This window comes from Triticum urartu, chromosome 5, assembly GCF_003073215.2.
Source record: "Triticum urartu cultivar G1812 chromosome 5, Tu2.1, whole genome shotgun sequence".
Taxonomy (NCBI): domain Eukaryota; kingdom Viridiplantae; phylum Streptophyta; class Magnoliopsida; order Poales; family Poaceae; genus Triticum; species Triticum urartu.
The window spans coordinates 144,833,343-144,850,716 of NC_053026.1; positions in this window are offsets into that span (position 1 = coordinate 144,833,343).

Here is a 17,374-nt window from a genome sequence, read left to right on the forward strand (position 1 = left end):
AATCAAGCAGGACATAGGGTTTTACCTCCATCAAGAGGGCCCGAACCTGGGTAAAACATCGTGTCCCCTGCCTCCTGTTACCATCCAACCTAGACGCACAGTTCGGGACCCCCTACCCGAGATCTGCCAGTTTTGACACCGACAATGATCTTAGTGGGAGGAAAATACTTAGAGATAAAAGCATCTTTGCACTTGTTCCAAGAATCAATACTATTTTTAGGAAAAGACGAAAACCAAGTTTTAGCATGATCTCTAAGCGAAAACGGGAATAGCTTCAATTTAACAATATCATTATCCACATCTTTCTTCTTTTGCATATCACACAAATCAACAAAGTTGTTTAGATGGGTAGCAGCATCTTCACTAGGAAGGCCAGAAAACGGATCTTTCATGACAAGATTCAACAAAGCAGTATTAATCTCACAAGATTCAGCATCGGTAAGAGGAGCAATCGGAGTGCTAATAAAACCATTATTGTTGGTATTGGAAAAATCACACAATTTAGTATTATCTTGAGCCATCGTGACAAACAATCCAACACACAAGCACACCAGAAGCGAGCGAAAAAGAGGCGAACAGAAAAAAGAGGGGAGCAGAAAAGAGGGTGAATAAAATGGCAAGGGTGAAGTGGGGGAGAGGAAAACAAGAGGCAAATGGCAAATAATGTAATGCAAGGGATAAGAGTTTGTGATGGGTACTTGGTATGTCTTGACTTGTGCGTAGATTGATACGTGTCCAACGTATCTATAATTTTTTATTGTTCCATGCTATTATATTACCAACCTTGGATGTTTTATATGCATTTATATGCTATGTTATATGATTTTTGGGACTAACCTATTAACCTAGAGCCTAGTGTCAGTTTCTGTTTTTTCCTTGTCTTTGAGTTTCGCAGAAAAGGAAAACGAAACGAAGTCCAATTGACCTGAAACTTCACGGAACTTATTTTTGGACCAGAAGAAGGACATGGAGTAAAAGAGTTGGGCCAAAAGATTCCCGGGCTACCCACGAGGGTGGGGGCGCGCCAACCCCCCCCCCTGCGCGTGCCTGCCTACCTCGTGGACAGCCCGAAGACCCCCCCTGACTTGTTCTCGATGCCAAAACCTCTTATATATACTGAAACTTCTAGAAAGAAACCTAGATCGGGAGTTCCGCCGCCGCAAGCCTCTGTAGCCACCGAAAACCAATCTAGACCCATTTCAGCACCCTGCCGGAGGGGGGAATCCCTCTCTGGTGGCCATCTTCATCATCCTGGCGCTCTCCATGACGAGGAGGGAGTAGTTCACCCTCGGGGCCGAGGGTATGTACCAGTAGCTATGTGTTTGATCTCTCTCTCTCTCTCGTGTTCTTGATATCGAACGATCTTGATGTATCGCGAGCTTTGCTATTATAGTTGGATCTTATGATGTTTCTCCCCCTCTACTCTCTTGTAATGGATTGAGTTTTCCCTTTGAAGTTATCTTATCGGATTGAGTCTTTAAGGATTTGAGAACACTTGATGTATGTCTTGCATGTGCTTATCTATGGTGACAATGGGATATCACGTGATCCACTTGATGTATGTTTTGGTGATCAACTTGCGAGTTTCGTTACCTCGTGAACTTATGCATAGGGGTTGGCACACGTTTTTGTCTTGATTCTCTGGTAGAAACTTTGGGGCACTCTTTGAAGTTCTTTGTGTTGGTTGAATAGATGAATCTGAGATTGTGTGATGCATATCGTATAATCATACCCACGGATACTTGAGGTGACATTGGAGTATCTAGGTGACATTAGGGTTTTGGTTGATTTGTGTCTTAAGGTGTTATTCTAGTACGGACTCTTGAATAGATCGATCAGAAAGAATAACTTTGAGGTGGTTTCGTACCCTACAATAATCTCTTTGTTTGTTCTCCGCTATAGTAACTTTGGAGTGACTCTTTGTTGCATGTTAAGGGATAGTTATATGATCCAATTATGTTATTATTGTTGAGAGAACTTGCACTAGTGAAAGTATGAACCCTAGGCCTTGTTTCATGGCATTGCAATACCATTTGTGCTCACTTTTATCATTAGTTACCTTGCTGTTTTTATATTTTCAGATTACAAAAACCTATATCTACCATCCATATTGCACATGTATCACCATATCTTCGCCAAACAAGTGCACCTATACAATTTACCATTGTATTGGGTGTGCTGGGGACACAAGAGACTCTTTACTATTTGGTTGCAGGGTTGTTTGAGAGAGACCATCTTCATCCTACGCCTCCCACAGATTGATAAACCTTTCGTCATCCACTTGAGGGAAATTTGCTACTGTCCTACAAACCTCTGCACTTGGAGGCCCAACAATGTCTACAAGAATAAGGTTGTGTAGTAGACATCATAGATCTCCCCGGCAACGGTGCCAGAAATCCTTCTTGCTACCTCTTGAGCACTACGATGGTTTTCCCTTGAAGAGGAAAGGGTGATGCAGCAAAGTAGCATAAGTATTTCCCTCAGTTTTGAGAACCAAGGTATCAATCCAGTAGGATACTACACGCAAGTGCCTCGTACCTACACAAACAAATAAGACCTCACAACCAACGCGATAAAGGGGTTGTCAATCCCTTCATGGTCACTTACGAGAGTGAGATCTGATAGAGATAATAAGATAAATATTTTTGGTATTTTTATGATATAGATTGAAAGTAAAGATTGCAAAGTAAAATAGAATGGAAACTTATATGATAAAAGATAGACCCGGGGGCCATAGGTTTCACTAGTGGCTTCTCTCAAGATAGCATAAGTATTATGGTGGGTGAACAAATTACTGTCGAGCAATTGATAGAGCAGTGCATAATTATGAGAATATCTAGGCATGATCATGTATATAGGCATCACGTCCACGACAAGTAGACCGAAATGATTCTACATCTACTACTATTACTCCACACATCGACCGCTATCCAGCATGCATCTAGAGTATTAAGTTCAAAAGAACAGAGTAACGCATTAGGCAAGACGACATGATGTAGAGGGATAAACTCAAGCAATATGATATAAACCCCATCTTTTTATCCTCGATGACAACAATAGAATACATGCCTTACTACCCCTGCTGTCACTAGGAAAGGACACGACAAGATTGAACCCAAAGCTAAGCACTTCTCCCGTTGCAAGAAAGATCAATCTAGTAGGCCAAACCAAACTGATAATTCGAAGAGACTTGCCAATCATACATAAAAGATTTCAGAGAAGAATCAAATATTGTTCATAGATAAACTTGATCATAAACCTACAATTCATCGGATCTCGACAAACACACCGCAAAAAGAATTACATCGAATAGATCTCCAAGAAGATCAAGGAGAAATTTGTATTGAGATCCAAAGAGAGAGAAGAAGCCATCTAGCTAATAACTATGGACCCGAAGGTCTGTGGTAAACTACTCACACATCATCAGAGAGGCTATGGTGTTGATGTAGAAGCCCTCCGTAATCGATTCCCCCTCCGGCGGAGCTCCGAAAAAGGCCCCAAGATGGGATCTCTTGGGTACAGAAGGTTGCTGCGGTGGAAATAGGGTTTCGTGGAGCTCTTGGATGTTTTCGGGGTATATGGATATATAGGAGGATGAAGTAGGTCGGTGGAGCTGCGAGGGGCCCATGAGGGTGGGGGCGCGCCTAGGTGGGCAGGCGTGCCTCCCTGCCTTGTGGCTGCCTCGTTTCTTTCTTGACATCTACTCAAGTCCCCTGGATCACGTTTGTTCCAAAAATAACTCTCCCGAAGGTTTCATTTTGTTTGGATTCCGTTTGATATTCCTTTTCTGTGAAACACTGAAATAGGCAAAAAACATCAATTTACACTGGGCCTTGGGTTAGTAGGTTAGTCCCAAAAATAATATAAAAGTGTATAAATAAGCCCATTAAACATCCAAAACATATAATATAATAGCATGGAACAATCAAAAATTATAGATACATTGGAGTCGTATCAACGGTGATGGTGAAGTGATTCTCGCAATGCTTCGCCTAAGCACCGCAAAACTATGACCGGGGGTGTAAACTGTGGAGGGGGGCGCCGCACACGGCTAACGATTGCTATTGTGTGTTCTAGGCACCCCCTCCCCACATATATATAGGTGGGAGGAGGAGGGGCAGCAAGGGTGCGCCCCAAGTAGGAGGAATCCTACTTGGCATCCTCCCCAATTCGGCCTCCCCCCTTCCTTTTTTCCCAGAGGGGGAAAAGGGAAGAGGAAGGAGAGAAGGAAAGGGGGGCTTGTGGGCTGATGTCCTCCCCTCCTATGGCCCATATGGCCCATATCTTTCCCTCGGGGGTTCCGGTAACCCCCCCCCCCCCCCCCCCCCCCCCCCCCCCCCCCCCCCCCCCCCCCCCCCCCCCCCCCCGCCCCGGTACTCCGATAAATACCCTATACTATCTGGAACACTTCCGGTGTCTGAATACTATCATCCTATATATCAATCTTTAACTCCCGACCATTTCGAGACTCCTCGCCATGTCCGTGATCTCATCCGGGACTCCGAACAACATTCAGTCACCAAATCACAGAACTCATAAAATACTAAATCATCATCGAACGTTAAGCGTGCAGACCCTACGGGTTCCAGAACTATGTAGACATGACCGAGACACCTCTCCAGTCAATAACCAATAGCGGAACCTGGATGCTCATATTGGCTCCTACATACTTTATGAAGATCTTTATCAGTCGAACCGTTATGACAACATACGTTATTCCCTTTGTCATCGGTATGTTACTTGCCTGAGATTCGATCGTCAGTATCTACATACCTATTTCAATCTCATTACCGGCAAGTCTCTTTACTCGTTCTGTAATGCATCATCTTGTAACTAACTCATTAGTCACTTTGCTTGCAAGGCTTCTTATGATGTGCATTACCGAGAGGGCCCAGAGATACCTCTCTGATACTCGGAGTGACAAATCCTAATCTCGATGTATGCCAACCCAACAAACACCTTTTAAGATACCTGTAGAGCATCTTTATAATCACCCAGTTATGTTGTGATGTTCAACAGCACACAAGGTATTCCTCCGGTATCCGAGAGTTGCATAATCTCATAGTCAAAGGAATATGTATTTGACATGAAGAAAGCAATATCAATAAAATTAAATGATCAATGTGTTAAGCTAACGAATGGGTCATGTCCATCACATCATTCTCCTAATGGTGTGATCCCGTTATCAAATGACAAATCATGTCCATGGTTAGGAAACCTTAACCATCTTTGATCAACGAGCTAGTCAAGTAGAGGCTCACTAGGGACACAGTATTTGTCTATGTATTCACGCATGTATTAAGGTTTCCGATAAATATAATTCTAGCATGAATAATAAACATTTATCATGGATAAGGAAATATAAAATAATAACTTTATTATTGCCTTTAGGGCATATTTCCTTCATATAGGTGGGAAGGGGGAGGGAGCAGCCAGGAGGGCGCCCCAAGTCGGCTGAATCCTACTTGGGGTCCTCCCCAAGTGGCTCCCCCGTTTCCTTAATTGCTGGAGAAGAAAGGAAAAGGGGAAGAGAGAAGGAAGGGAAGGCCAAATCCTCCCCCTTTCCTTCCCACTTGGTCGGCTGCCATGGGGAGCACGCCAGCCCCTTGTGGGATGGTGTGCTCCCCTCTTGTGGCCCAATAGGCCCAATATACTCCCGGGGGTGACCGGTACCCCCTCCGGTACTGTGATGACTATCTGGTTTTCTCCGAAACACTTCCGGTGCCCAAATACCATCGTCATATATATCAATCTTTACGTCTTGACCATTTCGAGACTCCTTTTCATGTTCGTGATCTCGTCTGGGACTCTGAACAACATTCGGTCACCAAATCACATAACTCATAAATATTATATCATCATCGAACGTTAAGCATGCGGACCCTACGGGTTTGTGACGCCTCCGATTCAATCGTACACTAATCATACACGCAAACATGTACGATCAAGATCAGGGACTCACAGGAAGATATCACAACACAACTCTACAAATAAAATAATTCATACAAGCATCATATTACAAAGCCAGGGTCCTCGAGGGATCGAATACAAGAGCTCGATCATAGATGAGTCAGCGGAAGCAATAATATCTGAGTACAGACATAAGTTAAACAAGTTTTCCTTAAGAAGGCTAGCACAAACTGGGATACAGATCGAAAGAGGCGCAGGCCTCCTACCTAGGATCCTCCTAAACTACTCCTGGTCGTCATCAGCGGGCTGCACGTAGAAGTAGGCACCTCCCGAGTAGTAGTAGTCGTCATCGACACTGGTGTCTGGCTCCTGGGCTCCATCGTCTGGTCGCAACAATCGGGTATAGAAAGGGGGAAAAGAGGGAGCAAAGCAACCGTGAGTACTCATCCAAAGTACTCGCAAGCAAGGAGCTACACTACATATGTATGCATTGGTATCAAATGGAAAAGGGGGTATCATATGTGGACTCAACTGCAGAATGCCGGAATAAGAGGGGGATAGCTAGTCCTTTCGAAGACTACGCTTCTGGTAACCTCCATCTTGCAGCAGAAGAAGAGAGTAGATGGTAAGTTCGCCAAGTAACATCGCATAGCATAATCCTACCCGGCGATCCTCTCCTCGTCGCCCTGTTAGAGAGCGATCACCGGGTTGTATCTGGCACTTGGAAGGGTGTGTTTTATTAAGTATCCGGTTCTAGTTGTCATAAGGTCGAGGTACAACTCCAAGTCTTCCTGTAACCGAAGATCATGGCTATTCGAATAGATTAACTTCCCTACAGGGGTGCACCACATTTCCTAACACGCTCGATCCCCTTTGTCCGGACACACTTTTCTGGGTCATGCCCGGCCTCGGAAGATCAACACGTCGCAGCCCTACCTAGGCACAACAAAGAGGTCAGCACGCCGGTCTAAATCCTATGCGCGCAGGGGTCTGGGCCCATCGCCCATTGCACACCTGCGCGTTGCGTGGGCGGCCGGAGAGCAGACCTAGCAACCTCCATTACAAAGGAAGTTTCGTTAGGCAGTCCAACCCGGCACGCGCCGCTCAGTCGCTGACGTCACGAAGGCTTCGGCTGATACCACGACGTCGAGTGCCCATAATTGTTCCCGCATAGTTGGTTAGTGCGTATAGGCCAGAAGCCAGACTCAGATCAAATACCAAGATCTTGTTAAGCGTGTTATCTTGAAGTCACCGCGAACGCCGACCAGGGCCAGGCGCACCTCTCTCCTAGGTGGTCTCAACCTACCCTATCGCTCCGCCACAAAGATCCACCCAGAGGGCCGTCGGGACAAAGGTCCTTCCGGCCCCCAATCCGTGAATCACTCGCGGGTACTCCTCGAGCCAACCCGACTTTGGTCATCACATGTATCATGTATAAAGTATATAGTATATACCCGTGATCACCTCCCGAGTGATCACAGCCCGATAGTATAGCATGGTAGACGGACAAGAATGTAGGGCCACTGATGATAAACTAGCATCCTATACTAAGCATTAGGATTGTAGGTAAAGGTAACAACAATAGTAGCAAGGACAGGCTATGCATCAGGATAGGATTAACCGAAAGCAGTAATCATGGTACACTACTCTAATGCAAGATGTAGAGAGAAAGAGTAGGCGATATCTGGTGATAAAAGGGGGGGGGCTTGCCTGGTTGCCCTGGCAAGAAGGAGGGGTCATCTTCGATGTAGTCGAACACAGGGACATCGACAACGGTCTCAGAGTCTACCGGAAATAAGTAACGGAGGGGGAACACAATAAATAACGGAGCAATCAATGTAACAAAAAGCAATATGTGGCATTACGTTGTGGTAGGGGTGACCTAACGTAGGCACAGGTGATACCGGTGAAGGGGGGAAACATCCAGGAAAGTATCCCCGGTGTTTTGCGTTTTCGGACAGATGAACCAGAGGGGGAAAGTTGCGTGTTCACTATGCTAGGGATGTGTGGCGGATGAACGGGGTGCGTATCCGGATTCTTCTCGTCGTTCTGAGCAACTTTCATATATAAAACATTTTCATCTGAGTTACGGATTATTTTGTATGATTTTTCAAAGATTTAACAATACCCGAAAAAAATCCCTGAAATTTTGCTAAGTCTGAGAATTCATAAAATTGTAAACATCTTTTAGCTGTTTTTAAAAGGCTACAACTATGGATCTGTACTTCCTATGATTTTGTGCCTTATATCAATTTTGAGCATTTTTCTGTGATCTACATGTTAGTGTCACTTTCATCCATATTAGAGTTCATTTGCTTGACCATCAACAGCTCTAAAGTAGCTATGCAAATAAAGCTGTTTTTCAGTTTTTCACGTAGACTCTGCGATTTTCATAGAACATACCACTTTGCGATTTTCATAGGATTTAATCCATACATCGAAATGGTTTGGTCTAGTGGGATAAAATGGAGTTTGTCACGTATACTTTCTACTCATATTTTTGTTAGCCTTGTTAACAATTGTTTAACTGTAGTTTAGGGGCTGCCCAGGGGTTTAGTCAATCTAAAAAAATTGGAAAGCTAGCTAGTAGCTACAAGTAGTATTACAGCAAAGCAGCAGCGGCACTAGCAGCACGCAGCACAAGCGGCAGCAGCGACGGGCGCAGATGGCTGCAGGAGGACGCGCGCGAGCACGCGACGCACGCGCAAGGCGAGGCCGCGGCGGGACGGCGATGGCGAGCACAGGGCGGAGCGGCTGCGTGAGTGGCAGCGGGAGTCGGGCGCGGCCCGACGCGCGTGGGTGGCGCAGCACTCACAGCCAGGCACGGGTCGGCGGGAGGCAAGCTGGGCACGGCGGCTACGGTGAGCAGAGGCGGGGCGTGGTAGCCGCGCAGCGCTGGCAGGCGAGCAGGGGGAGGGGACGCGCGCGTGTGCACTAGGCGCAGCCGGCGCATCCGAGCGAAGGCAGGCGCGGCTCACGGCGGGCGCGGACAGCTGGGTGTGCGGGAGCTCGTGTGGGATCGGACCGCGGTGGCTACGGTGATGGAATCAAACGGGGGTAAGGGGGAATCGAAGGCACAGCTCACTATGGTTCTTTAGGCGAGCTCGAGGTGGTCGGGGATGAACCGGAGATGCGCGAATCGACGATGGGGTCAACGACCGTGGCGGGGAAGATGACGGCGTTGACGAGCGTACGAGGCCGCCCTTCTCGATTCGACACACGTAGGCAAAGCAAACGACGACGGTGAAGCTCCTGATCATCACCGGGAATCTCGGGGAGGCTCCGGCGCACGAGGTTGACGACGGCGCGGCCATGGTTTCGCTCGGGCAAGCTCGGGATTGTGTGTGAGATGCGAGGGAGGGGAAAACTGAGGGACTAGGGTTTTGGCGAGAGAGAGAGAGTGTGTGTCGAGGGCTTGCTCTTATCCAACCCCTTGACCGCAGGATGGCCGACAGCAGCGGCTTTAACAGCCATGCCGGGTGGATGTGTGCCACGCACAACCTCTGCCTTCTGCTCTGTACTGAGAATGAAGGAGGCCTGTGATGGGCTGGGCCTAATACTGTAGCAATAGGCCTTTAGTGCACAACAGACCTTTAGCGTATTCCCTTTTCTATTTTTTATTTTCTCTCCGCTTTGTACTCTATACTAATACTAGAAAGAGTTTTGATAAATATCAACTGGAAAAAGTCTAGCCTTTTGTTAATTTTGAAAAGGCCGTATTTAGTGTTGTTAGCCCTGTTTTAAATAGGTTAGGAGCATCTAATTACTTCTAAAGATTTTTCTTCTTATATTAAAATTACTTAGTGATTAATTGTAATACAATGAACATTTTTAATTCATTGTTTTTATGAAATTATAATATGACTTGTTTTTTTAATTTGAATTTGATCTCAATATGAAACAAGTGAGGTTTAGAATTTTTTTTAATTATGATGACATGGCATGATTAGCAAGGGTTTACTATAGCTTAACTATCAGGGTGTCACAAATCTCCTCCACTACAAGAAATCTCGTCCCGAGATTTAAGAGGGGAGTAAGGAAGAAAGATCTGTTTACGAAATTCTAACGGATCTTCCTGGTCTTAGTTGCTCTTCTCGAAGAGGTTGATCCATTAAGTTGATGTCTTCATTTCTCTGCTTCGGGTCATCATGATGAAGTAGGCATCCTTTCTTCGGGAACTCCAACATACTTATGAAAGAATAAGAGGGTATTCCGGAAGAACGGGTCGCTACAGTGTTGCTTATCTGGTAGATAACATCAGGGAAGGTGGCGGAAAGTAATTCTCGATTTGAAACTTAAGACATTATCGAGGGCAAGGTAAGGAGGTGCAAAATAGAAGTTTCAAGCGCATAGACAATCGTCCGTCGCCTGAAATGAAGTGTGAAAGGGATTCAGAGCAATGGGAACAAGTATTCGTCTGATACCAAAATAGATCACAAGGTATGTGGCCTATGAATTAAATATAAAGCCAAGCGTGAGGAATAACCATTAGAAAAAGGGTTGTACAGGAGAGTCAGGTTTCAATCCTGTAGAACTGGGGGTTATGGGCCCACCATGTGGGTTAAAAGTAGGAAGGGCGGAGACATCTTGCGTGATCATGTAAGAAAGTCATGTCAGAGGATAGTCTGTCATTTATGTCGGAAACAACATCGGTACCAAGGGCGAGGGATGAAGTGTAACACCCCCGATGCGACTATAGCTCCCACGTGTCGAGGCACGACTTAGAGACATAATCGCATTGAAGGCATATGTCGCAAGTTAGGCAATCTTCACAACATCCCATGTAATATAAATAATAAAGGGGAGATAACATAGTTGGCTTACACTTGCCACGTCAATCAAGTACATAAATAACATTACATCATCCAAACACTCATGGCCCGACTACGGCGCCAAAATAAAAGAGAACCCAACATGCGACACGGTCCCAATCACCCCCAACTGGGCACCACTACTGATCATCGGGGAAGGAAACATAGTAACGTTGAGAGTCCTCGTCGAACTCCCACTTGAGCTCATACGCGTCTCCTGGAGCGGAATCATCAGGCCTTGCATCTGGTGTAATAGTAATCTATGAGCCACAGGGACTCAGCAATCTCGCACCCTCGCGATCAAGACTATTTAAGCTTATAGGTAAGGCAAGGTAAATATGAGTGGAGCTGCAGCAAGCGACTAGCAAAATATGGTGGCTAACTTATACGCAGAAGAGAGCGAGAAGAGGAGGCAAAGCGCGAGCGAGAAACTAGAGAGAAACCTGCACAAACATTACTCCAACACCGTGTCCACTTCTCGGACTCCGCCGAGAAGGGGCCATCACGGTAACACACTCAGTTGATTCATTTTAATTAATTAAGGTTCAAGTTATCTACAACTGGACATTAACAAATTCCCATCTACCCATAACCGCAGGAACGGCTTTCGAAAGTTCAAATCCCTGCAGGGGAGTCCCAACTTAGCCCATGACAAGCTCTCACGGTCAACGAAGGAATAGACCTCCTCCCAAGATGTTCCGATCAGACTCGGTATCTCGGTAACTCAAGACACTTCGACAGGTTAAAACAAGACCAGCAACACCGCCCGAATGTGCCGACAAATCCCGATAGGAGATGCACATATCTCTTTCTCAGGGCACACTCAGATGAGCGCTCCATACAACTATAACCAAACCTCGAGTTTCCCCGAGGGGGCGCTGCACAGGACTCTAGTTTGGACCAACACTCAGAGGAGCACTGGCCCGGGGGGGTTTAAATACGAAGACCCGCGGGCTCCGGAAACCCGAGGGAAAAAGAGGCTAGGTGGCAAATGGTAAGACCAAGGTTGGGCATTGCTGGAAAAGCTTTAATCGAAGGTGAACTATCAAGTGGTTCCCATTATAACCCAACCGCGTAAGGAACGCAAAAATCCGGGAACATAACACCGATATGACGGAAACTAGGGCGGCAAGAGTGGAACAAAACACTAGGTGAGAGGCCAAGCCTTCCACCCTTTACCAAGTATTATAGATGCATTAAGATAACATGGCAATATAATGATATCCCAACAAGTAAATAAATGATGTTCCAACAAGGAACGGCCTCCAATCTTCACCTGCAACTAAAAACGCTATAAGAGGGGCTGAGCAAAGCGGTAACATAGCCAATCAACGGTTTGCTAGGACAATGGTGGGTTAGAGGTTTGACATGGCAATTTGGGAGGCTTGCAAGCAAGTGGTAGGCATCATAGCATTGGCATAGCAAAAGAGCGAGCAAACTAGCATAGCAAAGATAGTAGTGATTTCGAGGGTATGATCATCTTGCCTGCACAGTTGTCCGAGTTGACTGGATCCTCGAAAGCAAACTCAACGGGCTCCTCGTTAGCGAACTTGTCTCCCAGCTCTACCCAAACAAGACAAACAAGCAACAAGGATACAATCAACCACGTGCAAGACCAAGCAATATGATGCAATGATGATATGCTATGCGTGATGCGATGCGGGATGCAAAATGCAAGATATGACAGGAAATGCATGAAACTAGCCTCAACTTGGAAAACCAAGTGTGCCACTGGAAAGATGAGATGAAATCTCTTGAAAACGATATAAAGAATGCCGGAATTGGAGTTACGGTTTGGAAATGGCAAGCGATCCAAAAATGACACCGGTCTGCGATTTACAACAAGTAGGCATCTAAATGCAATGAGATGAACATGCTACAGCACCCAAATATGACAACAAAATACATGGCAGGGATGCATACAAGATGCTTAACAAAAGTCTAGCACTGAGCTACGGCCAATTCATCCATTAACAGGTTCAAACAAGCATGGCAAAAATGCATATGACAAACAGATCTCAGTGAAATTAACACTTGTCTGGAATTTCACATCAGATAGCCCTCTTCGGAGCCTCAAAAATACAAGCTACAGGACCTGAACATGGCAAAGTAAAGCATGCCATGGATCTACTCAAAGAGCTTAACAAAAGTCCCTTAGTGACCTTGAGCCAAAAGGTATTAGAAAATACAATTGCAAGCATGTGAACATAGCAAAAACATAATCAGTTTTCAGACTTGGTGAAAGCTGGCACATGCTGAAATATAACTCAAGTAGGCATGTTCACGAGCTCGATGCACTCACTACGGTGCAAGTCATGGCAAGAAAAGCATGCACCCATCAAGAAGGCACAAAATTCAATCTATACATGGCAAGAACAATAGCATATCATGCACGGATCAACTACAACAACATCGGCAAAATTGCAAACAAGTTGATAATCTGCCCAGATTCACAAAGTAGCAAAAGTAGAGCTCGATTGACTCAAGCTAGGGTGCTCCATAATTACAAACAAAGACATGGATGGATAGAGCACTACAACATTAACAAAACATCCTTACTGATCATCCTCAAAAGAGGCACGGATCACTAGGAAACAACATGAACATATGGCATCATGAGCTAAACAGCTCCAGGACTTGGTGGAATTACTAAGTCCCTGAAAACAGAATTAGCAAGTGCACCACTTTGCAAGCTTGCACTAGTCACCACACACATCCTAAAAATCCATGGGTTGCACCTCTGGAGAGGTGACAAAACCCTTAACAAAACACATGTAGAACTCATGGGCATAGCATGCACATATTAATCATGGCAAAAATGACAAAAGTGCTAAACGGAGTAACAGATCTGGCAATTAACTCAAGTAGCCCTTTTCTAACAGTATTTCGGGCATCAAGATGAGCTCAAATGAAAATGATGCAATGGAATGAAATGATATACTCTCTGAGATGAACATTTTGATATGCTATATGCATGAATCGGAGCTACGGATGTGAAGTTACGGAGCTACGAACATGAGCACTTGGATCGGAATTTCTGGGACTTAGAGACAAAAACGCCTCCGAGATCTAGGGTTTGCACGGATTACGAGGACAGCCGGATCTTCACCGGAACAGTGTTCGGGACCGTCGGAGAGGTCGAGGTGGCCGGAGTTGGAGATGGACGGGGCGGCGGCCGGAGCGCGGCGGCGCGCGGGGGCGGCGGCGGCACGCGGGGGCGGCGGCTGCGGCTCGGAGGAGAGGGAGGTGGCGGCGCGGCGGCTCGGGCCGCGGGGGCCGGCTCCAGGCTCCCCGGGCCGCGGCGGCGGCGAGGTGGTGGGTGCCACGTGGCAGGAGGCGGTTGGCTGGCGGCGGTGTGTCCGCCCCGGGCGGACAATGTCCGGCGGCGCGCGGTGGAAAATTAGGGTTTCGGAGGTAGGAGGAGATCCGAAAATCGGGGGGTGTTTAAATAGGCATAGAGGGAGCTAGGAGAGTCCAAAAGAGGTGCGGTTTTCGGCCACGCGATCGTGATCGAACGCTCTAGATGATGGAGCAGAGTTTGGTGGGTTTTGGGCCAAATTGGAGGGGTGTTGGGTTGCAACACACACGAGGCCTTTTCGGTCCCTCGGTTAACCGTTGGAGTATCAAACGAAGTCCAAATGATACGAAACTTGACAGGCGGTCTACCGGTAGTAAACCAAGGCCGCTTGGCCAGTCTCGGTCCAATCTGGAAATGTTTAATCCCCACACACGAAAGAAAGCTAGAAATGGCCACCGGAGGAGAACGAAGCGCCGGAATGCAAAACGGACAACGGGGAAAATGCTCGAATGCAAGAGACGAACACGTATGCAAATGCAATGCACATGATGACATGATATGAGATGCATGACAACGACAACAACACACGGAGACAAAACCCGAACCCGAGGAAATAAATATAACTTAACGCCAGAAATGGCAAGAGTTGGAGTACAAATTGGGAAAATTACATCCGGGGTGTTACACTCGGTGCCCGAGGAACAACTCCGACGACTTAATGATGCACCCGGATGCTTGGCCTCACCGGAATGCGCTACTTAAAGCGGCAACGCCCAGCTAACCTCCACACCATAGCGCATCATCCTCCTACCTGGAACCACATCCGCCATGACCGCAAGCGCGAACACTCTGCGGGAGAGCTTGTCTTCGGGGATGGAGCTCGAGGTCGCCGCCCTCGCTGAAGTCGCCGCACAAGCGGTGGCCACGCTGGCAGCCGACGACGGGAGCACCGTCAGCCACGCGTCCTACTTGCCGCCGTCCAACGTCTGGCACCGCCGAGGTCGGGGACTCCTCCGAGGATGAGTAGGGCATGGGAGGCGGCAAGGCATGCTGTGCCAACTGGCCGGTTCATCTCCCGTGTTCTACTTTTCCTCGCCGGAGACCGCACCTTCACTTCACGGGTCTTGAACCCCGCCCCCGTACATGGAGATCACAGATGGAGGACGTCGGTCGCTGCCGTAGAATAGGTTTAGGGTCGGGTTTCTTTTATTGTTTTGTCCTATAAAAGTTCGAAATGTGATGAAAATCTGCCGTGTTTGCATTAATCTCGGCCGGTGTATATGAACTTTCACAATAATATACATATTGTAGGAGTACTATCAAGATCTTGTGGGAGAAAAGGATGAACGAGGGAAAGCCTTATCTGCAAATGTGGAGAGGAGTGTGGGTAAATTGTCATAGTTTCCTTCCTATCCCTTAGATATAGATCGGACGGCCTATATTGCAGGATCAGACACATCTTTCTACATCTACGGGAACCTACGAAAGGGTTAACGTAAATTGCCTCTCTCTCTCCTCCCCTGATTTTCATGGTGGTGGGCCCCTCCCTCCCCCAATCTACAATCAACAGCTCACACGTTTCACATTACGTTAATTACGTAACTGGGATTATGTACATGTAGCATTACTCGTCCTAAAAAACCCAATCAAGCCAACCTCCCAGCATATCGTGCGGGAAAAGACCCGGCCGCGCCGTTTTAGTCGGGATTACTGGATTACTAGTAGTAGTATCGATGGATCGCGCGAAGCAACAGATTTTTTTTGTGAGGGCGAAGCACCTAGTTTAAAAGGAAAAAATGCGGTACACTCACAGCACTCCTGTCGCGGTTGCATTGCACCCCACACACGTTCGGTCCTGCACACGGCTCACGCAAACGGAACGCGCTTCGGCTTGCCTCTTCACTGACACGTGGGACTACACTTGGAGAAACCAACCATGCACCAAACTCCCCCCACGCACCGCGTGAAAATCCTCCCCCCCCACACACACCCAAAAATTCCCCCCAAATCTGATTCAACCGCCCTTCGGCCAACTAGCCAATAATATTCCCCAAACCCCCCTCCCCCCTGTCCCCCTCCACTCCATTCGCTCCACCAAAGCCGCCCTCCCCGCCGCACCGATATGTCGGTGCCACGGTTCGGCGATCCTCTCGCTCCCACAGTACGCTCTCGTAGACTACCGTCCTCTAGCCGCGCCGCCACCTCTGGCTATGTTCTTGCGGAGGCGCACGGCGGTCAGTGCCGCCACCGCTGGCGACGTTCATGTGGAGACGCATGGCGGTCAGCTTCTCCCACGGTACACGCATTCTAGACTGAGGCCCCGTTCATGTCGGTGTAGCGCTGAATGTTAGCTGATAGACGATGTTAATCTCACTGTTTGCCGAAGTAGTTTACTGTCAATATGCTCTGCTTAAGAAGCTTCCTTGCCCTGTTCTGCACTCAATCTGCTTAGCTGAGATGGCATGCCAAGGCCGATTAGTTGCTAAAATATCCTGCCATATATTTATTGTGACGTAGATTGCCATGGTCTAGTAGCCAATCTGTTAGGTGAAATAGCACTACACCGTTTTATACTCGATCTTTGTTGCTGTGATGGCCTTCGATAGTTCGATGGCTGTGTGCTCGGCCTCATTGACTACTGAAACAGCCTGCCATAATTTGGCACTCAAATCTGTTTGCTGAATTAGCTTTACATATATTTCGTTACTTAGATCTGCTAGGTATTTTAGATCTTGCCATAGCTTTAGACATCGACCTAGGTATTTTTTTTCTAGACTTCATAAAAAGCATATATGTTTTTCCTGTAATATCTAGTAGAAGAACTAATTTGTATGTCTAACAGATGGACAGGACTTGGATAACTTCTGCTCGAAGATTCTCCGCTGCATATGTCGAGGGGGTTGAAAACTTCATGAACTTTATCAGAGCTGAGTACGGTGGTCCGAAATCAGATGTTCTCTGCCCGTGTAGCAGTTGTATGAATTCAGTTACAAGACCCCAGTCAACTGTTCAAAATCATCTACACTTGTATGGGATGTCGGTCACATATACTAGGTGGGTTCATCATGGTGAAGCTGTGAACGTCAATGTTATTGACTACGTGGAAGCAGCAGATCACCATCTTGATCTGCCTGATGCTCAGGTGGAAGAGGAGGAGGAGGTGGTGGTGTCGGAGCCAGTGAGTTTGACCAACATTGAAACAATGCTATGAAATGCTCGTGCATTCCGTGAACTTTCACCTGCAGAAGAAAAACGGTGGGCCCGCATGTTGGAACAATGCAACGTTGCTGTCACCCTAGGAAATAAGTTGTCAGTATTCTCAGCTATGGTCACCTTTCTTCAGGTGAAGACATCT